The sequence below is a fragment of the Poecilia reticulata genome, linkage group LG2, assembly GCF_000633615.1.
Source record: "Poecilia reticulata strain Guanapo linkage group LG2, Guppy_female_1.0+MT, whole genome shotgun sequence".
Lineage (NCBI taxonomy): Eukaryota > Metazoa > Chordata > Actinopteri > Cyprinodontiformes > Poeciliidae > Poecilia > Poecilia reticulata.
Window position 1 is genome coordinate 23,018,887 of NC_024332.1, and position 24,301 is coordinate 23,043,187.

General features: G+C 39.7%; 1 long non-coding RNA gene across 1 annotated transcript in view; it reads right to left on the reverse strand.

Annotated features, from left to right (window-relative positions):
• Window positions 1–8,925: 8,925 nt before the first annotated feature.
• The window catches only part of LOC103481944 (uncharacterized), a 17,755-nt gene continuing 2,379 nt past the window's right edge, over window positions 8,926–24,301 (reverse strand). Inside the window, exons 2-3 of the long non-coding RNA XR_536365.2 lie at window positions 9,632–9,692; window positions 8,926–9,144 (exon numbers count right to left, since the gene is read on the reverse strand). This is a non-coding gene — a long non-coding RNA (uncharacterized LOC103481944). The remainder of the gene's footprint in view (window positions 9,145–9,631; window positions 9,693–24,301) is intronic.

Consider the following 24,301-nt stretch of genomic DNA (forward strand, 5'->3'; position numbering starts at 1 on the left):
TGACGACTCCTCTGATTGGCTGATAGATGATGAACGCTAGCACCGTGGTGAGATATGACTATCTCATGTAACTGTTTACATCCATCGCTACCATGATATTAATGGCTTATCACGTGAACAGGCGAGTGATTTTAATTCACACGCCTATCTTATTTAAATGAAACGCCGCAACTGCGGAATTGTGTTTTTTTTTCCACATTAGTGGAATACTGACAAAGATTTGTACTGTAATGTAGTGAAATGATTCTCCATGCATTCTGTGGACCACTCCCTCCCAGTAGTGCCCAGTCACACCTCCCCTACCAGACCAGGAGGCCCTGGTGTCGCGCTAACCTGCTCCGCCGGTGGCTCTACCTGCTAGCGCGTGTGGGGGTGTGCGTGTGTGTGTGCGTGTGTGTGCCTAACAGGTGCGCCCCTGCTTCCTGCTTCCTGCTTCTCTTTCCTGCTCCATCTTTCTCTCTCAAATCTATACGAACACACACAGCCCTAATCAGTTGCGCTTCACAATCATGTGATGACGCAGTGTGTGAGCAGAGGCCCGTGTGTTTTTACTATTAATACTAATTGTGTGTGTAAACTGTTTCACGTCAGCTTGCTGTTCTACAGGAGCTGCCCTGCAAATCAGCACAGCCTGTGGCAGCTGATGACTGTGTGTGTGTGTGTGTGTGTGCGTGTGTGTGCGCGTGTGTGCCTGTGCGTTTATTATTTTTTTCTCGTGTGTGTGTGAAACATGAACACATCCCCACTCTGACTGAGGTGTGTGAATTCATGTGACACGTGCGTTTTGGCCGTGTGGGAGCAGCGGCAGCAGTCGGTGGTGTGCTGTGTGTGAGGCCATGTTAGAGGACGAGCCGGCTCGTTAAATTGTACTCATAAGCCAGCAGTTAAATGCTGGTTAATGATGCTCCCAGGAACCCTGAGGAACAGACAGCAGAGCGACCTTCGGACTCCACAGAGCGTCCTCAGGCTAATCCCTGGTCATAAATATCTCTGGATTCATTCAGCACGTACACACAAGCTGCACACATACACACGCACACACACTCACGTGTTTTCTTTTTGCATTCTGTCCACTATAGAGGGGGATGCTTTAGTCTTTAAGAAGAATCGGTGCTGGTTGCTACAGTTGCTGCTGCACAGACACTCTCTCTCTCTCTCTCTCTCTGTCTCTCTCTCTCTCACACGCACACACACGCCAGTCCAGCATCTCCACCGCCCTGGCCACAGACGCCTCGCCATGCCTCATGATTAGCACTCCCTGCTCCGATGCCTTTGTTTTTCTGCTTTGTTTGTTTGCCACTGTGCGATGATATTTCTGTGGAATCTAGCGTGATTGCACCACAGGTCAGCGACACCCATCCATTACAGCAAAGAGGAGCCTTGTATTTAGACTGCCTCAGCGGCGGCTATATTTATCAGTGCATGCCTGGCCTGGCCCAGACGCGGGCCCCGCCACTCCACTTCGCTGCTGAGCTTTCCCAGCGCATTCCAGCGACCATCATGATACGCTTCAGAGACGGCCCGAAGATGAACAACTTACTCCACAAAACCACGTCGTCACTACTTTTACAGAAATCCTGTTTTTTTTTTTTTGTTTGTTTTTTTCTTTGATCCAGTATCTATGTTACAGGTCAAATGAGAGCAAAAGGCAAACCTGGCTTTCTGTACTAAGCAAAGAGATTTTACCAATCAATGAAAAGAAGCATTTCTTTACCGGTGGTACGACCTCCATCTGCAGCCAGGACCCTAAAGTCCACTTAAAGGGACAGTAATATTTAAAATGGACATTTTTTAGCTTTACGTCATGTTATAATGTCACACCTTAAACAAAAACATATATGGATTGTTGCTTTGGATGTTTCATGTATGTTTGAGAAATGTTTTAATCTCCCATGGCAACCATTCAACTGTGCAAAACGCCTGGGTGAACCTAGCTCACAGAGCAGCCCTTCCCTTGACTTCCCCACTCGGCTCCTTCAGACTAGCCAGCAGCAATTAGTAAACACCTGGTGAAACTGCTCATCTGCTGAGGTCATTACTTCTCAGTGAAACGCTGTTAAAAATGTTGTTAAAGGGTTAATAGAGGAGCCATGTTGTGATGACTTCCTGAAGATGAAGTTTCAGAAAGAGACAGAGAGCCAATTTCAAGATGTTAAATTACAAAGTAAACTTTGTTTTACATTATCATTTGTAAAAACAAATACATCTACAGATTACTTCTAATCTCCATTGCGGCTTTTTCATTACTTATCTCTGTTTCGCCACTGTAATGTAATGAAAATATGAATTTTCAGCATGTTCAGATGTTCATATATGAGGAACCATTTCCATTACAGCCCCGGTCTGCATTGGGGGCAGTTCGCACGCAGCTAAAAACAGGAAGCTCAACCAGGGAGGTGGAGGAGCAGAGGTGAATTAAGCAGATCTTCACTTTCACTTAAAAACACCCTCATTATGTTCAGTCATGAATTATTTTGTACCAAAACACTAATTTTGCATTAAACTTACAGTACGCTGATTGTGCATCGCAGGAATATTCATACACTCGTGGGGATTTTTGATCCGCCGTGCTGTTTTTTCTTCTTTTTTTTTTCTCTCGTTTTAGTGAAGCTCGTCTGGCACAAAGAGCGCACGGTGAATATAGGTCACATCCACACTGCGCTCAGGATGGAGCTGCAGGTCTCTAAGCGACAACACCACTACCAAGGGAATCCCCCCTCTGCAATGCCTTGGCTGGTGTACACACACACGCACACACACACTGTCACAGACTTAGCACACCATGCTGCTATTAATACAGCCACAGCCATTTTAATATTTAATTGCGTTGATGGACTGCATCTGTGCTGCTCTGTGATGCAAACATTATTATACATACTAAGTGGCTTAATTGTAATTAGAGCTGAAAATTTAATTAAACTCAACAATAAAGGCGATCGGGCCTTTTTTTTTCTTTCTCCTCAGCAAATGCTTTCTTCTCCTTCACTGGGTTTTAACCCGTTCAGAGCTGCAGCTGCACTTTTAACACATTCTTACATGGATTCTGTGGCATTTTCAGTCCATACAGATCAGAGGTTCAGACTGGAAGCTGTTTCTGTTTGAGCCTGAATGTAACTCTAGTGATCAGAGAAAAAAATGACATCTGAATGTAGAGTAGAATAAATCTATTTGTATGTAAATTTGATGTCATTTGATTATTACTGCATATTTAGTACTTGGATAACTCAGACAGTGTCTTGTCCTTACTCTATTACTCTATTACTCTACTACTCTCTTACTGTATTACTGTGCCCTGCTCCACACAGAATAAACAGAAAACACTTTTCTTCAATACAGAGAATTCCACATATACAGTTTAGTAACTTTAGTCACAAAACTCTTTGATAGTCAAGTAATAATCACCCAAACTACTCAGTAAAAATGAAAAACTAATAAAGTATTAAAAGATAAGGATAGACTGAAACCAACAATCAATAAAACAAAGCCTTCATAAGTAGATGAGATGTTGTTGATTTTCCACACAGGTTTTTCATTGTGACTTCCTGTTTAATAAATAGTGTCAATAGCTGTATTTCCATTGAGCATAGAAAATGTTCACTTGAGAAAATTTGAATTACACAATTAAATTTGCTCAATGGGAACAGGAAAATTAACAACAAAAAAATGTTGTTTTTTGATAAAAAAAAAAAAAAGTTTTGGTGCTGGGATGAGGAGGTTTTTCAGTTCAAAATTAGTGTGTTTCACAAAACTACAAAGGAAACACGTCACATGATCAACAACAGGATGTTACTGAGGGAAGCAGGGAGACCATGTGTTTTAATGTCCTATTTAATTATCTAATTTAATGTCTGAAAAAACTTATCCAAGTGTGATTTTAATTGTTTCTTTCACAGGTACACCAGAGTAACAAAATTGTGTTTTGTCACCACTGATATAATACCCACAAAGCTTTGTACATGTTTGTAATGGGAATGCAGTTCGTGTGGAACTTGTTGAATGTTTTGTGAAAAAAAAAAAGTAAAAAATTAGAACTTCATGGAGAATATTTTAATCACGTCCTGATTGTAAAACTCTGAAAACGAGTGTAGGCCGTACTTTATTCTCACCATGACTGTAAGTTATTATTAATGGGCGACATTTTAAGTCAGTTATCATCCCTGACTTTAGGCCGACCTTGCCCTCCTGCCCCACTGTGCGGCTGACCTGGACGACTTCTTGAACGTTGCCACAACTGAACCTTATTACTCCATTAAAGCTTTGGCAAACATCTTCAAGCATTAAAACACTGATACTGTTTAGACATTAAATATGCATAATGTGTTGCAGACACAAAACCAAGCCTACAGTTCTCTGCCATATATTTTCAAAAAGCACTGATGTTCCTATTTCACTTGGAGAGGCTTGTTTAACTCAGACTTCTCTTTTGTTCATCTTTCATCAACAAATACACATAAACTTCCTCCCTGAAGCAGACATATAGTTTACATCATGGAAATCATGTATAATTAAAACCAAACCCATCCACTTAAAGTGAGACTTTCCCAACTTTTTAAACAAATATTCCCCTTTCTGCTTTTTTCCTACATAATCAGGCTGTCAAGACACTTTCTATGATTCTACATTTTGGTTTAAAATATTGCTATTCTGAAACCACATGGTGGAGTAGACAGCAAGTATACGTTTAAAGAATGTGCATTGCAGGTGAAACATGAATTGAAAACCCATAAACAGTTCAGACACCAGCAGAGGAACTCTGAAGAAATTATGGATCTCATTTATAAACGTGGTGAATGTCACTGTCCACACAAAGGTTGGATCTATCAAATGCAAATTTGACAGGAGAATTTAAGGTCTCATTAGATGCGTTTCCATTGGCAATATAACTGCATATTTTGAAATTTTGAAAATAAATTTGCTTAATGGAAACACGGCAGTTTAGAAAAAAATCTCTTGTTTTACAATAAAAATGTTAATTCTATTTCTTATTTAATGGAAACGCTGCCTTTGCAATCTGGCGTTATGTCGATATTAACGTAGTATCAACAAAGTTTTGTGCACGTTAGCAATGGAAACGCAGCTCTCGTCCCAGACACACACTGGCTCTGGGGGAAACTGGTGACCCCGATGGTGAGGAGGGGAACTGCAGCCGCATTGCATCATGATTCCTTTCATACCTTTAATTCCACCTCACATTCAACTTTAATCATAAATCCACTTCATCATAAACAATCCCAACAACATTGTTATTTATGCTTCTGCTGGTGAGCCGTAGATGTAACTAAGGACCTTACAAATAAAAAAAATGCCAACTGGCTTGGCTATGAACCAAAGAAAACCTTAAATCAAAGTCAGCACAACATTTCATCCAAGTTTTCTCATCATCACATTCCTCTCCTTGGCTGATCATCAGAGTGATTTGGACCACAGATTAACACTTAAACTGTGACGAGGTGTGAGGCAGTCAGACTGATTGCTGTAAACATTTAAAAGCCGTGGCGACACTTGAGCGTAATGCTGCGCAATGGATGCATTGGTGCTGCAGGAAGACCTTGAAAACAGAAGAATCAGGAGGGAATGCATATTCAGGGATCACCAACATTTCCTGCCTATTAATGCCATATTGACTGTGATTCCTTATTCTTCCATGCGTGTTTGAGGAATCCTTTTATCTCCCGTGGCAACCACTCAGGGTGTTTTAACACCTGCTCATACAAGGCAACGCCTTTTTCCCCAAAGCTCCTCCTCTGAGCTGCAGTCCCTAGACCAGTTCCCCACAGAGCAGCCCTCCCTCACTCAGCTCATACAAACTAGCGGCAGCATCAGTTAGCAAGCAGAAGCGTTGTTGTGATGACATGCTGAACGGGGAGCGGGGAAAAGAGCAAGAGTGTCTTAAAGACACAGAGCCCAATTCTGAGGTGTCAGAAACAGCTATGACGGAAAGTCAAATTTCGTTGAAGTTGTTTTTTTTATATATATATGCAGCATTTTCATAACTGAAGGTAACATAGTCACCTGACTGTGCTGTAAAATGGTTGTATGTGCCTGGAAAACACATAATACTCTCCGTTTAAACACCTCACAGACTCAGAAAATATTGAACTTTGACCTAACCTTCCTGCAGCAACAACGTCCACATTGAAGAGTGTTGTTAATGCTTACTGTGATACATTCTCAGTGAATCTCTTGTTTTTTTTATATGTCTACTCTATTGTCTCAGGTGTGTCCTATAAAACAGATCTTAAACATTTAAACTGATTCAACTTGTTTACTGAAAACATATTATCAACTATATTTCACTTTTTAGATTTTTTTTGTCTATTTCATGAAAGTGAAATTATTAACAAACTATCTTGTGTTGTTTATATTTCCTCAGTCTAATCAATTGTACCAAACCACTAGTTGGTTCCTGTAAATGCTACTACTTTGTGTTCCAGTTTAAGTGGTTAATGTGTTTTTTAATCAAAAAACAGAATAATAAAAAAAAGAGTTCTATCTGCTTTTTACTATTGCTAAGCCTGTAATTCATCCACCTCATGAGGAAAACGTCTAGAATCCAGTGAAAGTAATCTGGACTGAAGCTTTAGAGCATGAATTAATGATGCACAAACATAAATAGCTAAAAACGTTCAGTGTCTCCTCATTTATATTTCCTGTCAAATCTCGCAGATCCCCCCCCTCCCAACAAACACACACACACACACACACACATTACAGCAGTGGCCGTCTGTTGATGTGTGTATTATTTATCAGGAGTGAGGCGAGTCGGTGCGGATTGTTTGTGGCCTGGTGTGTAAACAGCTGTGTGTTGCTTGACATGCTTTTGCACTCTCAGCTCAGCGCTAACTGGGTCTGCTGGTGGTGATCAGACTGGAGCCAAGGCGACAGGACAGCCTGCCAGGCAACAACCACCAGCCGGGCACCACCCCGCCATGCCCTGCCCCGCCCCACCTGCCTCAGCCTCCCCCAAACACACACACGCACACACACACACAGGGCAACAGGCACTTAAATTGTCACATAAATTGACAGAACATCGTATGGATGAATATGAAGCTGAGCCTGGGTAACAAATCAACACGGCTTTGCGGTGATACATAAATAAAGAAAGAAACCTGCAGTCCGTCTTGCTTTCTGTTTGGTGGTACATGTCGCCTGTCAGCCTGCTCCGTTTCCAGCAGGGGCAGGACTAAGTTTTAGGGACAAGCAGGAGCTCAGGCCCCCCAGGAGACACACAGTATGTGAGCAAACGTTTTGGGCTTTTGCACAGTTCCACCAGGTGTCTGCTGTCCTCTCAAGCAGCAACAAAAATGCAAAAATTGCTTTATCATTTTTAAAGGGGCAGTATTGTGTGTTTTCCAGCCACCTAGTGGCATTTTTCAGCACAATCACATAACTATGTTAACCTCAGTTGTTAGAACAATGTTGTGTATGTCAAATATGACTTAAGACATTTGATTTAGTAATTTAACACCTTCAAATTGGGTCTCTGTCACTTTAAGAAACTCCTGCTCTTTCTGAAACTCCGCCTTCAGGAAGTCATCACAACATGGCTCCTCTGTTAATCCTTTAACATTTTTCTTTTTTTTTTTTTAACCAGTGTTTCACTGAGAAGTAGTTCCTATAATGAGTTCAGCAGATGAGCAGTCCCACCAGGTGTTTGCTAATTGCTGCTGACTAGTCTGAAGGAGCTGAGTGGGGGGTGGGGGGCATCTCTATGAGAAGGAAGCCCTGAAGCTTAGAAACTGAAGATCAAAGCTGTGTCTCAAAGGTGGGGCTAGGTCCACCCAGGTGTTTTGCACAGCTCAATAGTTGCCATGGAGATTAAAGGATTTCTCAAAAATGCATGAAAAAATGAAGGCAACACTCCAAGTAGGTTTTTAAAGAACATTCATGCAAATTTTCATGCTTGTATCACCTTCTGAACAATTCTAGCCATATTTAATACCGTATTTTTATCGTACCGTATCATAAGCCGCTACTTTTTTCCCAAGCTTATAGTCTGGTGCGGCTTTTCTGTGGATTTTTCTTCAACCACCAGGGGGCGCTTTAGCAGGAAGTGAATAATTCGATTCAAAGTCAAAATTGTAAATCAAAGAAGAAAGTGCTAATTTTCATTTAGAACAAGAACATACTAGCAGCAGACAATGACAGAGAAATTTCTTCAAACTCATACGATGCAGCTTTTAAGTTGAGGGCTGTCGATCTGGCAGTACAGGAGGGAAATAGAGCCGCTGCACTTAAGCTCGTGAACGAAACCATGGTTCGGCTTTGGAGACGGAGGGCAGAGTCCTTAATAAAGCCAGCAGATTTATGAGGACGCAGCCCTCTGCTGGGTCCTTATGGAAAACCGAGAGCTGCGGAGATATCAGCGGCTTATAGCCCGGTGAGGCCTATATATGTATGTTTCCAGTTTTATTTTTTCTAAAAATGTGTAGGTGGAGCTTATGGTAAGGTGCGCTCTATAGTCTGGAAAATACGATACCTAAACTATATGAAATAAAGGGAAACTGACACAATTATGTGATTATTTATTTAAGCTCACCACCCACCAATGAAAAGCAGAAATAATAACAACAAAGAACCACCAAATTATTTATTGGGGCCTGAGAATATTTTTCTAGCCTCCGTAAATTAGGCCTAGTGACGCCACTGGTTTCCAGTGGTAATGACAAACACTCCCAGTTTTAGCTGATGACATAAAAATGTCACTCAAAGCAAGAGGAAATGAGAAAAGACAAAAAGTAGATCATTTCTAGATATGCCTGAAGCCTAATGCTCTTTGTTGTGTTCCCACTTTTTTCGAATATAGTGATTTTTTTTAAAGCAGGAAACATTTCCCTTCTTTCTCTGTTATTTTATTTTATTTACATTATATTTGAAGTGAATCTGGAACTGTTCATACCTGTGGAGACAGATTACTTTTATTCTCAGGCGACATGCATTCAGCTCATCTCCCTCACAGACCGCTGCAGTTTGGCCACCAAGCAATCAGACCAAACTCCTCCAAACAAGCAGGAATTCTGTGTTCCTTCGGTTACATCCCAACTTCACAGGCATCTTTTTGTCATCAACTTCATTTAAATTGACACGGCGAGCAGTCGTTATCTTTAAGTGTCCCTAAGAGCTGAAAAGGACTGAGGGTGACTGACAGCGAGAGAACAAGAGGAGAAGATTAAAGAGCAAAGGCGGAAGTTCAGTCGGAGGAGCAGAACAAAAGCTGGAGAGGCGGTGTTTGGAGAGAAAGATTCAAATCGATGTGGGGGCTAATGTATTCAATGCCCACTCTGTTTACAGAGTGCAGAGCAGGCCTGATGATATCCAGACTTTTTGGCCACAATCGAATAAAAGCCCTCCACCAACTGCTGCTCACGTCTGAGAGACTGGAGTCAGAATCCTCCAAGAAAGACAAGCTGCTTCAGCACATAAACAGGGACTCGCTGTTATTCACCCATTAAGGTATGAAGCATTAGAAAAACCGAGCAACACATTTCAAATATCCAACTTTAACAAGGATGTTCTGCTTGTCTGAACAGTTTAGGATGGATCTACGGTCCACACAAAACATGTTCTTTACTGGGGGGTTTTTACACAATTGTTCGTAGGAAATGAAACTTTAGTCGATTCTGCTTACTTTGTGTTCCTTTCAGAAGGAGCTGTCTTAGGGCCTCTTTCAGAAGCAGAAGTGGAGCCTCCTGCACAACCAATAACAATACAGCAATTAGTTTTCATATCTTTCTAAAATAATAGCCTAAGTCATTTTATACCAAAAAAAAACAAAAAAAGTTTTTGGCAAAAATCACCACCTCTTTATTACCAAATAGTGATTTAGACAAGAAAAAAATAGTAGTTTTTGGCAAAAAAATCACTTAGACCATTATTTTGGGAAGTAAACAAAAAAACGCTTGTCTTTTCCAGCCACAACAGTAAAACCAGCTGACCACACATGTTGGAACTTTGCTTGGGTTGCTAGGTGACGGCACAGTGGCCGTCGACTCTACAATCAGGAAGTTTATGAAACGACTTATTTTCCAAACACACAAAAAAGAAAATCCACCTATTACCAAGAAAAGCACTTGGGCTGTTTTTAGAAGCAATAAAACCCCAAAAAGAAGTATAAAAACATGCAAAAATTTAATTTTGAGCAACAGATCCCCTTTAATCACAAAAACCTTTTTTCTCCTCAGCCTCTGAAGGGGATCAGACCGTCAGTTCATGTTTTGGCATATCAGTTCATCCTTCTGTATTTCGTTTCTTAGTTTATGCTTCCATTTCATTTGGTGACTTGAAACTAAACAACATTTTTTTAAAGTTGGATCAAACGTTTTATTTTTTCAGTGCACTCAGCAGCGAACCGGTCTCACTTTTGAAAACGTTTTACGACAAATTGTTTGTCCATCTCATACGCCGCCCTTCTTTATCTTGATCTCAGCAGCTGATTTACAAAGCAGATAAATCTAATGATAAGGCGGTGCAACTCACCCATCAAACACACCAGATGGAATATAGGTTAATTTTGTATCAAGTCATAAATGCCTTCACTTCACAGTCTAATCATGGCTCTTGTTCCCAAGCACAACAGCTTAGATAACAAAATGTTTCCTCATAGCTAATTCCATGAGAAAAGCTTCACGTTTTGCATCTGTTGAGCAATTTGCTCAGCAGATCTTCCTTTGTATGGGATTGTGAATCAGATGCACATGCAGACTCTGGTGTGCAGATGTTAGCATTTAAAAAAAAGAAGAAAACTGGGCACATTCAGTGGCTCCAGGCAACAACAGGGCAAACTATAGATGTTTTAACCATAACAAGAACTTTAAAAGGTCAGTGTTACGTAAAATTTATATTTTTAAGCTTTACAAGTAACTGCAGCTCCTCCTCTGAGCTGCAGTTACCAAACTTTCTAACCCTATGACTCTCCGCTCAGCTCCTTCAGACTAGCCAGCAGCAATTAGCAAATACCTGGTGGGTCTGAGCTCATTATAGGAGCTACTTCTCAATACAACGCTGGTAAAAACGCTAAAGGGTGAACAGAGGAGTCATGCTGTGGAGGCATAGTTTCAAAAAGAATTTGAGTTTTTAAAGTGACAGAGGCCTAATTTCAAGGCATTAAATTACAAAGTAAGATTGCCTTCAAATTGTATTTGATATATATAGCATCTTTCTACCAAATGAAGTTAACATAGTTACTACATTGTGTTATAAATTGGTACTATGTGCCTGGAAAACACATAATTCTGCCCATCTAAATGTCACTTTTCCCTATGGAGTGGAGAATTGATGTAGTTCTGGTCTTTTTATGTGTCAGTCTTTCCTTTGGGTAAAAAACTAGGTGAGTTGAATGGAAACGAAAGACAACAGGATCAACTTCTACCCCAAAATAATATCTGCCATCCCAAACTGAGACCTGAAAATATTAGTCTGCCCTCAACTTTAAATGACAAGCCTGAATGAACAGGACTGTAAATATTCAGAGCAGTCGTATCGAAGGTGAGCCAGCGAACAAAGCTCTGTAATCTGAACAGATCCAGGAAGTACCTTTCAGCATCATTAGCTAATTGAATCCAGTATTGATCCTCTATCAGTAATAAGTGATATATGGGGCTCATATTAGTTTTATTAGGTTAAATAGGCAGCCATAAGGTCATGTGCATAAGACATTTCATATTCAGTCATAAATTGATCTGCCATCTTTTATTAGATTGGTGGGCTGCAGTTGCTGAGTGGCATTCTTATTAAAAGCCGAGTGTCGCTAATGCAGTGCTGCAGGAACTGGACGTATTTTCACAATGAATGCTTTTAGATCTGTTTTTTTTGCCAAATTAGTTTCAATATACCCAAAGTTCACTTTCGCGTTAGCTTTTCAAATTTGGAGGTAAATGAAACATGAGCAAGTCTAAGAATATATATATATATATTTGAAGAAAATGTTATTGCTATGATAAACCCTCACCTAAAAATGAATCAGCAAAGTCAGAAGAGTGACTGTAACATTTCCACCTGACTTGACTTGTTTTCAGCAATCTGTGGTCAGCACCGGATAGACTTCAATTTTATTAGTTGAGACTCTTTAAAAAAAATAATAAAAATCTCATAAAGAATTACCCTTCTGATACCATCGTTGTAATTTCAGTCATTTTTTATTGGCTGGTCAAGGTTTAAAGCGCGTAATAACCAGCGCAGCAATGTGTTTTCTATGTTTTTATGACAGTAGAGTGTGATGTATTGGCAAACGACGGTGTAGTTAATGACAGCGCTGTTTACGAGCGGTGTCACTTGTCAATGCGGCGCGAAGCCACACTTTGACCTCTGATGGGGGCAACACAAATACAGAAAATTGTCGGCTGCTGTGTGTGTGAGCGGGAACGTAGAGTTGTGTGTGTGTGCGTGTGTGTGTGTGCGTGGCCATAATGTTTGACGTGGGGCTTTAATCAGCGTTGCTCAAACGTAATGTGGCCATTTGTAAGCATTACTGGATTAGCGTGCCCAATTATCTGCCATCGTCAGCACTGATATGAACGAATGCCGAATCCATAACCTGGACTTAATAGACGTATGTTGGGTTGATGTATCACGCTACTAATTTTGTGATTACATTTTCAGTGACCAGACCTTTTCCTGTCTGCTAATTGCAGCAGGTTAAGTAGGCAACAAGGCAACGTGAATCTATTGGGTCCTGTTCCAAACGCAAGCTCTGTTTCTGTGTGTACCCATCAGTCCTCAAGGATCTGCACTATGTGTGTGTGTGTGTGCGTGTGTGTGTGTGTGTTTGCACATCCATCCTCTGTGAACTCTCGCCTTATCCTATTGATGGCTCATATGACCGCCCTCCATAAAGCAAGCATCACCATTAAAATGAAATACATGTTCAGCAGGTACTTTTTTATAACTCCAGTAAAAATATAAGTGTTTTACAGCGTTATTGTTTTCAGGAGGTGGGTAATGACAGAGAGGAGGAGGTATTTTATGGAGATTTTTATGGGGGTCTTCTCTTTATGGAGGATCTGGTCGTTAGAGATTCTCACGCTATCGTTTGACCCGATGAGACCAGGAGCCTCGTTGGTAGAGTTTTAAAAACAAAGAAGATGTTTGGATGACTCGGTTCAAATCTCACGCTTCGCTCACAAATCATTTGGGATGATTGGCAACCATTTCAATTTTTTTTATTATTATTATTTGCAAATATGATAGGGATACACTTCAATAGTTTAAATGCAGCAAATGATGGTTCTACAAAGTTTTGAGATAGGATGCACGTACACTCCACACTTTTCAGAGTTTTCCTGAATCTTTTCCTTCCACTTACTTCACAATTGTCCACTGCTTCACTTTGTGTTCCACTAACAGATAAAATGCAGTGAAGCTTGTGTGAAAAAGGTAGTGGAGTTTGAATCGTTTATTTCACCTCAATCATAATTATCCCTTTTTCTTCTTCCATATATCGGGATTCTGATAAGACGCTCTGAGTTGTTGGACATGTCTGCCTGTGGTGCATATTTACAGGTGTCTCTCTGCTAGTTTATCTGTACCAGACAAAAATCATATCAATAACTCCAGCAGCTAGGCAGACGATATCAAAAGGAATGGAGAAGCCCCTAATGCTTCTATCAATGTGTTCGTGTATTTTTCACCAAAGAAAACATGCAGTATTTAAAGAACCCTCGTAAAACCAGCTTCCAAATCTGCATGAATTAATGACAAGCATCAATGATCAAACCTCTGATTCAAAGCGAATGCATTAATCAGCATTATTTAATTTATACTCATGCAAAATGAAACAAACCGATAGATGATTATGAGTGTCCATCATTAGCATTAGTCTAGCATTTTTAAATTATAATAAACACTTATTCATAAGGAATGAGAGCTGGATGGATCTGAGATGAGCGGATTCTGAGAAAAGTTCAGGATAATGAGGGATTGACGTCCGCTTCATAAAGTAAGTCATTCACTAATTTATACAGCTGCTTCTTCGGTTTCTCTGCCACCTTTATGTTGCGTAATCATTAACAGGAATGTTTAATGAAAAACCTTCTAAATACTGAAAGCTTGAGAGTTGAGATGAAACGGTTCCAATGTTCTCGGCCAAATATGGTTCCCAGTTTTGAGAAAGATCTGACGGAAAATAACCAATCGTGTTGTTTCTTCTCCAACTCGAAGCTGGGCTCATCTCCCTGTGCATCTCTCAGGGTACTCCTATTGTCAATGTTTAAGAGAGTACTGTGTTTTTTCCAGTTAAATAGTGCCATTTTAAAGCACAATCAAGTGTTACCTTCAGTTAATACAAACACACACACACGCACACACATAGACACACAGCGCATATCCTTTTAAAGTTATAAATCTTATGAATTCTGGTCATTAATGAATCAGGAATTCACTCTTACAACTTTCAAACTGAGTCAGATGGTGACGTTTACTCCTGCTCTGCGCAGAAGCTGCAATAGAAACATGCGCAAAACTTTGTCAATATTCCACTGACGTCGAAAAAGCTACATTTTGCAATTGCGGTGTTTCTATTAAATAAGACGCACAATTAAAATCAAGTTTATTCACCCAATAAGTTATTAAAATATGATCCTCCAACTACTTCCTGTCCTTCTTCATGGTTTGCACCAGTGGCAACATCTGGTTGTTGATCATGTGACTCGTTTGATGTGAAAAAGGTGTTTCTGTTGCAGTTTTGCCAACTAAACCAATTTTGATAAACCATCTCATCCCAGCACCAAAACATTTAATTGAAAATTTTGAGTTTTTTAGAAATTGCTGTGTTTACTTTAAACAAATTCATTTTTTTTTTTGTAATGTCAAATTACTCAATTGTACGACAATAGAAACAAAGCTGACTGTTGGCTGGAATATGTGGGCGTAGCAGAGTGGCGAATCACAGTACAATCCCCTGGGTTCTAAGTCATGATCCGATTTGCACAAACCTGGATGTGAAAGATCTTTGTTGAACTCTAAAGAGTTCATTAGTTTGATTCCACAGCGCCCACTAGACGAGAAGGACCTCGCTGCAGCAAACAGATAGGGGCGGGGACGGACCACTGTCAGTCTCTTACCTTATTTGGAAGTGGGACCATTGCACTCCGAAAGTGAAGGGGGCGCTATTTCCTATATTATCCGCGGTCTCCCGTTTTAATTTTCTTTTTAAATCTGTGATATAGCTTTATCTTTAGGAAGGAGTGTCTCTCTCAGCATATATTTGAACTTCTCTCTTTTATTTACATCAGCGCAGCTCACAGTTTTTAAACAATTTCCGTTGCTTTCTGTGTACTTCTAAATCTGCTCCTTTTTCACATCTTTTCGTGCCTGCTAGTGCCTCTAGTGGTGTGGGTGTGGTAGCACAACTAATATAAATACATTACTAAATCAGAATACCAAAGTCTTTATTATTTATTATTAATTCTCGCATAACTGGAACCGCAAAAAATATAAAGTCCCTCACAAAACACCATACCTTTTAATTTTCTTAAGAGCTAATAAAATGACATAAACAATACCTGAAAGCGGTTCCAGTTTCACTCGATGGCCAACCTGTTGAAACTGTGGCAAATTTTAAATACCTTGGATCATTCCAGGACAGCTCAATTTTGCTGAAAACACTGGCTACATTTTTTAAGAAACATCACTCTATCTTTTAAGAAGACCCAGTGATCTTGGGGTTACCTAACAAGTGCAACTCGTGCAAAACCTCTGGTTAGCTAGAGGTAACATTGGCTAACATTACCTCTAGTTAAGTAATGTTAACATTTTAATAATGAGTTAAAATGTTAAAACTTAAAAATGTAACTTAAGTTTTAAGTCATCTCAAGTTTTAATTGTTGAGGGCTTTAGCTTTTCATCTCCTCGGTTGGTTTGGTCACATGAGCTGCTGACTAACAGACAATCTTTTAAGAATACTTGGAATAGCAGGAAAAAGTAGGTAAATAGTGGTGAAACCAAAAATAACTCTGTCTAAACTGTTTAGAGCATCCATCCTCTTTTTTCGTCAGTTTGAGCTCATGAAGGCGTTACTGTGTTCCTTTGGTAAATAGAGAACATTTATTAGAAGTCATTCATTGACAGTGCAATAATTCTTAGCCAAATTAAATGACAACATTTACCTGTAGCATGCTAAGTGTTTACTTGATGCACAAATTGTTAATATTGTGATTATATTAATGAGTTTTATTTTATTGTTTAAGAGTCAAAGAAAAATTTCCACCTTGGAAGACTAAATAATTTTATCATATTTTTTCCTATATATAGGACTCTACCAACAAAACAAAAATGTGGATTATTGCTTGTTTAACAACCGTGGTTATTCGTCTGTGAACCTAATTAATTTGTTCGTTACTTACTTTTGCTCAATTAAATTTCTTATGTATACATTTTATATGGTATTTTTTATTGTTGATAATGTTGTTTTTCATGTCTTATTTCTTTTCTTCCTCATAAGTGATGGAGATATATAGATATTATTTATAATGTATAAAGATGTTGTTTATGTCACCTAATTAGCTTTACATCCTGAAGAAAAATATGGTATTTTAGAAGATAATTTATCTTTCACGTTGCCAGTAATGGCGAAATTAATAGTAAATAATAAAGATTTTGTGGTTTTCTCGTTTAGTGACATATTTATATTAGTTGTGTTACCACCCCCATGCCACTAGAGGCAGTAGCAGGCCCGAAAAGATGCGACTAAGAAGCAGATTTAGAAGTACACAGAAAGCTACGGAATTTGTTAAAAGCTGTGCGCTGCGATGAAGTAAATAAAAAAGAGAAGTTGAAATACATGCTTAGAGTGAACCTCCTTCCTACAGATGAAGCTATATTGCAGATTTCAAAAGAAAATTTAAACGGGAGAACGCGGATAATACAGGAAATAGCGCCCCCTTCACTTCCGGAGTGCAATGGGCCCATTTCCAAATAAGGTAAAAGACTGACAGTGGTCCGTCCCCGCCCCTTTCTGTTTGCTGCAGCGAGGTGTACGTGACTCCTCCAGGCTCGTGTACGTCGTAACAATGAAATCATGTCCACTAACAGCTGATAACCCCCAGTACGTGCTCCAAAGCCTACAGGAAGTCCTCGCCATCAAACAGGAAGTGACAGTAACTCCTGTCTGAAAGGTCAAATTTCAGCCAAACTTTCGAGGTTTGCTATTGGACTCAGACTGAAAGAGACTAATGTGAATTAGAAGGCTCTCCAAATGCGTCGCCAAGTGGAAAAGTGTGGGAATGGCGTCATAGCCTCGCCAATGACGAGTTTTGCCTTTGAAAGTTTCTGTTTATTTGTCAAACTGTTTTGTGGGCGATAAAGTCTGAGTGATAAAGACTAAAATCAAATATTTTAATGTAATATTTCAGATTCTTCTGAGTCATGCTAACCGACTTTATGGTCTTTTCTGTTAGTAGATGCATCTCGCCTCTTCTAGCACATGACAGGGTGAAATAGACAAAATAAAAATCTGCATTAGTGTTGTCTTTGTGTGGATTCTTGCAGCTTGTTTCTGTCCGGGTGTGAGCAGATGCCAAACAGGCCTGCGGTCGGCTGCCTCCTCCTGTTCTCCTTCTGCTTCTATGTTATTGTCCAGTCTGTTTACACTCCACACACTGCAGTGGACCAGAAAAGGCCCTCGTTTGGCTCGGACAGAAGGCGCCTCTGTGGGTCAGCTCTGATTCGCGCTCCCTCCCTTCCTGTACTTGACCGCAATCCTAGGACAGGCCTAGCCTCTGCTGCAGGTCAGCGTGAGCGCTGACTGGAAGAGCAGAGCGTGGGAACCGGCAGCTGGAACGGCCAGCAGGACTGACGGCTGCTATAGGACAGGTAGGAGACGGGAGAATGTTTCTGAGGAAAATCCAGGTAAAACCTCTGAGTAGTCCAGAAATATGTTCAATATTCCTCTAATATTGAAAAAAAACCATAATTTTGCAATTGTGGTGTTTGCATTAGATTAAAAATATGCATTTAAAATCTTGCGTGAATAAGGTTGTTCATGCAATGTCATTAAAAAAGCAATGCCATGCCGTCATCCTCCTACTGCTTCCTGTTGTCTTCTTCTTTGTAGTTTGCGCTAGTGGCACAGTAGTGTTGATCATGTGACTTATGATGTGAAGAAGTGTTTCTATTACAGTTTTGCTAAATAAACCACTTTCAATAAAATATAAATAAATAAAAACTTGCAATCAAAAACCTTTTACAAAATAGGGTGTTATTATTAAGCTATTCTTTTTTCCAAGTGCCAAATTTTGAGGAATTAAAAAAAAACTGTATTGTAGTTTTGCAAAAAATAAAAACATTTTTAGCAAAAAACAAGTTTTTCCAAAATTGGCATGTTTCCATAAAGCAAATATATTTTCAAAATGTCAAATTGCTCAGTTATATGGTCAGTGGAAATGCAGCTGAAGCTTCACAGTGGCACACACACACACAAACACACACACAAACACCCGCACACACACACACACACACACACACACRCACACACACACACACACACACACACACACACACCCCCCACACACACACACGAGAATGAACAACACGACTGGATTTCACATTTGGAACTGGGAATATATAATGAATCCTCTCAAATGAACATTTTCATGAGTGACAGTAACTTAACAATCACTCATGATTGTTAAAAAAATGAACATCGTGTGTTCATTTTTACACGATGAACTTGAACGCCGCACAGTTGTCTGGCTGACTGATTACACCTCATTGTGTTTTTGTATGAAGAGCAGATCAGGCTCTTTCTAGAGACGTGTTATTAATAATTCTCTCCCAATAATCAGAAGGCTCAGTGAATTTTATATATCGCGTTCAGGCATGTCTGTAACTATGAGCGAGTCAAACCAACGGTGGGTTTGTACAGAAACCATGAGTTCTGCTCCCTAGCAGGAAATGTTTGAAGGAGAAGGTCTGACCATCAGTCTGTAACCTTAAACTCTCTCAGGCTTGGTTTGTGTAGCAGGACCAGAGGATCCCATCAGCAGCTCCACCTCTGGATGCTAAAAACATTTGGCTTTGGAATGTTCCACTCTGAATTTAAATGCGGTGAGGCCTTACACAGGCCAGTTATGCTCAAAAACCCTCCAGTGTGGCTAAATTAAAACAATTCTGCAACAGAGAGATGATCAAAGTTTCTCCACAGTAGTAAGTTATCACAAAAAGTGTGATGTCAGGGGTGAAACGCTGCAAAAGCACAAAATCTTAGCAAATGTTTTTGGTCTAGATTTTGGCTTAGCTATCTCAGTGCTCTTTAAAAAATACAAAACTAACTTACAAGTAACTTTTCAGCAAGAAATAGAATCTTGTTTAGAGCCAATTATTCCTTTATACTGATGAAAAGGTACCAGCTCCACTGGCAGATTATTTGTAACGAGACATTTTTCCCATGTTATGATTGTTATATATTAAAGGAGAAAATGAGCGAACAGCAGATATAGCAGAGATGAGCACTGTGAGGTATTCTGCCGTTTTGTCTTATGACCCTCACAGAGGAAGGAGTTAAACGTGAGTTATAACAGCACAGATTTTCTCTTTAAATTATGTAAGAGAGGTTAAGAACAGCAGGAGTGTTTAAACGGGATCTTAATGAAGAGGAAGGGGTGATTTACAAAAAAGATGCAGTTTTTGTGGACAAACTCTTTGTTAAAAATTAGCTGCTTGACACCTGGAATGGATGAAAAGAGCGTTAATGGAAATTTTGCCATATTAAACGAAGACTTTGTATATTCAATATGAAGAGGACAGCAATAAATTGATATGAATTAACTTGTTAAGCTATTTTAACAACTAAAGAATGATAGAGACTGTGAACTTCTGGACTATCAAGTGTGGAAATTATTCATTTAATTTCCAGTGTAGATGGAGCTCAGAACTGATTGTAGAACCAGAGTTTCCATGAGAAGAACAAGGTCTGATGAGGGTCTGCAGTTCTAATGGGCTGTACTAACCAGCAATGCAATTCATTCATTCATTCATTCATTCATTCATTAATTCATACAAGCCTGAGGTTATTGAAAACCCTGACAAAATGTAAATTAAAATAGTCTCCAACAGAAAAATGAGGCATCTCTCAAAAGATGACAAAACAATGTAAAAAGCAAAAATGAATTTTAAAGAAGTTTGTTTTTGTTTACATTTAATTTTACATAAAAATACAAGCGGAGCATTATTTATACTCCTCATTTATGAACAGAGAAATCTTTCTTGCCATCGCAGCAATCAGACCCTTGTAATCCCTGACCGTCTCCACGTGTTTCATGTTGAAAGGCCTCCATACTGCAGGTTCCTCTATGTTCTCCATCCGAGTCCCTCTAAGAAACTAACTGAGTCTCTGCGAAACGTAAATGCTACTTAAGGTCAGAAGAACCGTTTTGGTCAAATGAAAAGATTTCCTGAAACCTAAGGCTGCCACCAGCGTGGATTTATGGCTCTGAGCTGAGCTGTATGAGTGAAAATAAACTGGATAAAGTGCCTTGTGAACATGTTTAGTATTTTCTGTCAGGTGTGAGTTAATACTGATGTGCTCCAAAGTGGAAGCGCCGCTCAGACCAGGCCTATAAACCTGCAGACATGGGCAGTGACTTAGCTTCAATCAGATGGGATTTGCTTCACTTTACTGTGAACTGATTCGACTTGGAGGCGTTTTGTGGATATGTGTTAATCTAAGTGTTGTGTCATTTTTTTTACTCCATGCTTTAATAGTTTGATTAGTTTGGCTATTTTTTGACATCACCTGTACCTGGTTTATTTTAGGCTCTAAGGCAGCTCCATTATCTGTCCTGTTTCGTTAAATACGCAGAAATATTCTCTGTCCACCAGGAAGAGTCTGTGAAAGTTTGACTGAGGCGACGTTCTGCTTTCATCGGCTGAATCTGGAGCCAAACAGACAAATTAGTTCATCTTCTACAAAAATCACGCAACTAGCTTTAAAGACAATGTGACACATTTTAAATGTTTTCTGTTAATTAATGATGTTGTCAAACTAACCACATACTGTATAAGGATATTAATTTAATAAAAACAATTGCAACTCATGTTACAATTCTAACTTCTTGCGGGTTTTGAAGCCAAAATAAAAGCCTGGAAAATCTTCCTAAGATTAATCTAAAATTGAAATTGAATAAAAAAAAAAATTGCTTTGAATTCAAATTCAATATAAAAGGCAAAACATAAAGAATATTTTTGAATACATAAATTAAAATAAGTCCGTTTTGCATGGTGTTTTGCATTTCATTCTTTAAATTCTGCTCTTACTTCTCTTTTGTCAAAGCAAAAGTGAGGCGATCTAAAGTTAAACTGCCAAAAGAGGAAAGTGTGTGTCAAACACTGACATGCATGCTGAGGCTCCATAACATCCAGTCATGTTCGCTCTGCAGATCAGCGATCCGACACCCACCAGACTGAACACTGAGATCTGATCACACACACAGCCTCTCAAAAACAACAGGCAGGCTTAGACACACACACACAGGCTGGGAATGTAAACGCAGACTCACTGAGAGATGTTCCACAGCACTTCTATTTCTCCTATGTCACACACACACACACGCACACACACCCATGCAGACAGACTGAGGCCTGCAGGGTGAGGGTCAGGGCCTGAACAGCCAGAGGTGAGGCGACATCGTTAACGAGGATCTCTGCAGACTTTACCAGGCCTCTACTGCTCCCTGTTGGCCGCAGAGGGAACAGCAGGTCATCTCCGTCTCAGGCTGAATGATTTCAATGTGAGCTTCTCCACTGACGTTTCATCTTTCTACAACAGGTAAGGTAACTATTACTAGTGAACTCTTCACACAATCACACTTCAGAATATTCCAAACTTACCTTTAAAATACTGGAATCCAAACTTTTTGTCACGTCGGCCAAAGTCGTTGATTCCAAACTACTCAAGGGGCAAGAAAACGAAAAACAAGCAAATAAAGCTGTCCAACTTTTTCATTTGTTTTTTTTTGTTTTTCTGTAAGAAAGGGATGTTATTCATTATAGATTAAAAAAACGAAAAAGAGATTTTTCGTGTTTCTTATATTAAAAGAGACGTTTCTTCAAATATTCTGGACTCACTTTGCTCCATTTAGCTAAAATTATAAAAGCTATAAGTAAAAGCTAATTTCAGCAATGGTTTCTGGGTGGACTTCATTCTACTTATTATAAAAGCTTGACTATAAAAAACTAACACATGTTCAGTGTCATACTTAGCATTTTCCATTGTATAAAAATTTTGTTGGTAATAATTCCACGCTGATTACAAATATGTCTCCATCTGCGTCAAGCACCTGAGCTGAACAGGTCAGATTTGTATCATTGTTAAATTGCAGCTGGGAGGTGGAGGACGCACAGTTTCAGTTCAAGGGCCACAAATGGCCCCCGGGCCACACTTTGGACACCTCTGCCTTAAAGCATGCTAGGCTTTATGTGCTTAAATTAACTCATGTCTGACAGTGAAAAATATGACATTAATAATTTCAAAAATATGCCGTCTCACTTCAGGAATTCTGCTCACATGTTGCTCATATCACTGAAAAATAAATTGTTCCAGTAAAATATAAATATAAATATAACTAGACATGCATGTTTTCTGTTGTGCTGACTTCTGACATGCACCATTCGGATCCAACAGCAGAAGTCTAGAGCAGCAATGAGCCAATCACGCAGCTGCTTTGTGCAACATGCTTATGTGTTCTCCATAGTGCCATTTTTTTAGCGCAATCAAGTAACTATTGAGTTATTATAAAAATGCCACATACATCAGACATGACTTATAATAAATTTGACTTTGTAATTTCACGCCTTAAGGCTTAAAGAGCCTCTGTCTCTTTAAGAAACTTCCTGAAACTCCGCCTTCAGGAAGTCGTCACAACATGGCTCCTCTATTAAACCTTTAATAATGTTTTTACCAGCGTTGTATGGAGAAATAGCTCCTATAACGAGCTCAGCAGATGAGCAGGTCCACCAGGTGTTTGCTAATTGCTGCTGGCTAGTCTGAAGGAGCAGAGAGGGAGAGTCATGGTGGAGGTCTGCTCCCGGAGCTGGAAACTGCAGCTGGGTTGTGAATGAAGGCGGGGCTAAGTCCACCCAGGCATTCTGCGCAGCTGAAAAGTTGCCATAGAGATTGTAGGATTTCTTAAACAGCCATGAAAGAATCAAGCTAACACTTCAGGTATGTTTTGAATGAGGGAGTAACACCCTAACATGATGTAAAGCTCAGAAAGGTTAGTTTTACATAACACTTCCCCTTTAAGAGCATCTGACGCTACGTGCAGCTGCTGCATTAGGTCAAAACCTGCTGAGCTGTTTCTTAAAGGACCCCCCAAAAAACTGCAGACAGTTTATTTGATTGCTGGTCACGATCTGTGGTGCGACTGTGGAATAACAAGTCCCCGTCTCAGAGAGCCCCGCTGCCCTCCGCGCTCATCCAGACACGCAGCTCGAGTTACAGCCACCGACCGCCGCAGCCTCTTATTCAGGCCTCGCTGCTGTAAACACGCCGCGTCTCCGTGCTTCGCTCCCTTTCATCTCATCCTCCCTGTGATTGTTGTGGAGAGGTGATCTGGAGAGGATAACCCCAACGTACACACACACGCACACATCCCTACACACACACACTCGCTGGTCCCCACTCCGGGAAGGCCAGAGCGTAGATATGCACTCTCCAGCTCAAATATAAACACGGGACCCATGAAAGGCTGTGTAGTTGTTTAGATTTTTATAACATGCAACGCAATCAGCAACGCTCAACTCTGCAGCAAACACTCAGCCACAGTCCTATAGAGTTACATTTAGTTATGGTAGAAAGTGGTGGCAGACCAAACATCTGGAGGAACCTACCTGTCCAGACTGAACCCTCACCACGGCGTACTTAGCTCATTGTAGATATAAAAAAGGAGTACATTTCTGCTAATATATATATATATAAACTCAGAAATTCTGAGATTAATTTGAAAAAGAGTTTTTAGAAAAAAACTTTGAAATGCCTGAGTTTGTAAAGTCGAACATTTGGTAAAACATTTGTTCAGAAATCTCTACATTTATTTCTAGAACATTTCTGAGATTAATCTAGAACATTTTGAGTCTTTGGTAGGACATTTTTGAATTTTCAAGCTCCGGAATTTCCAACATTTTTCTAGAAAATTTCTGAGATAACTCTCAAAAATTCTCAGCTTTTTTTTTTTTTTTTTTTGGCAAAAATGCATTCCTCCCCTTCTTTATACATCAATCAATCAATCAATCAATCAATCAATCAATCAATCAATCAATCAATCAATCAATCAATCAATCAATCAATCAATCAATCAATCAATCAATC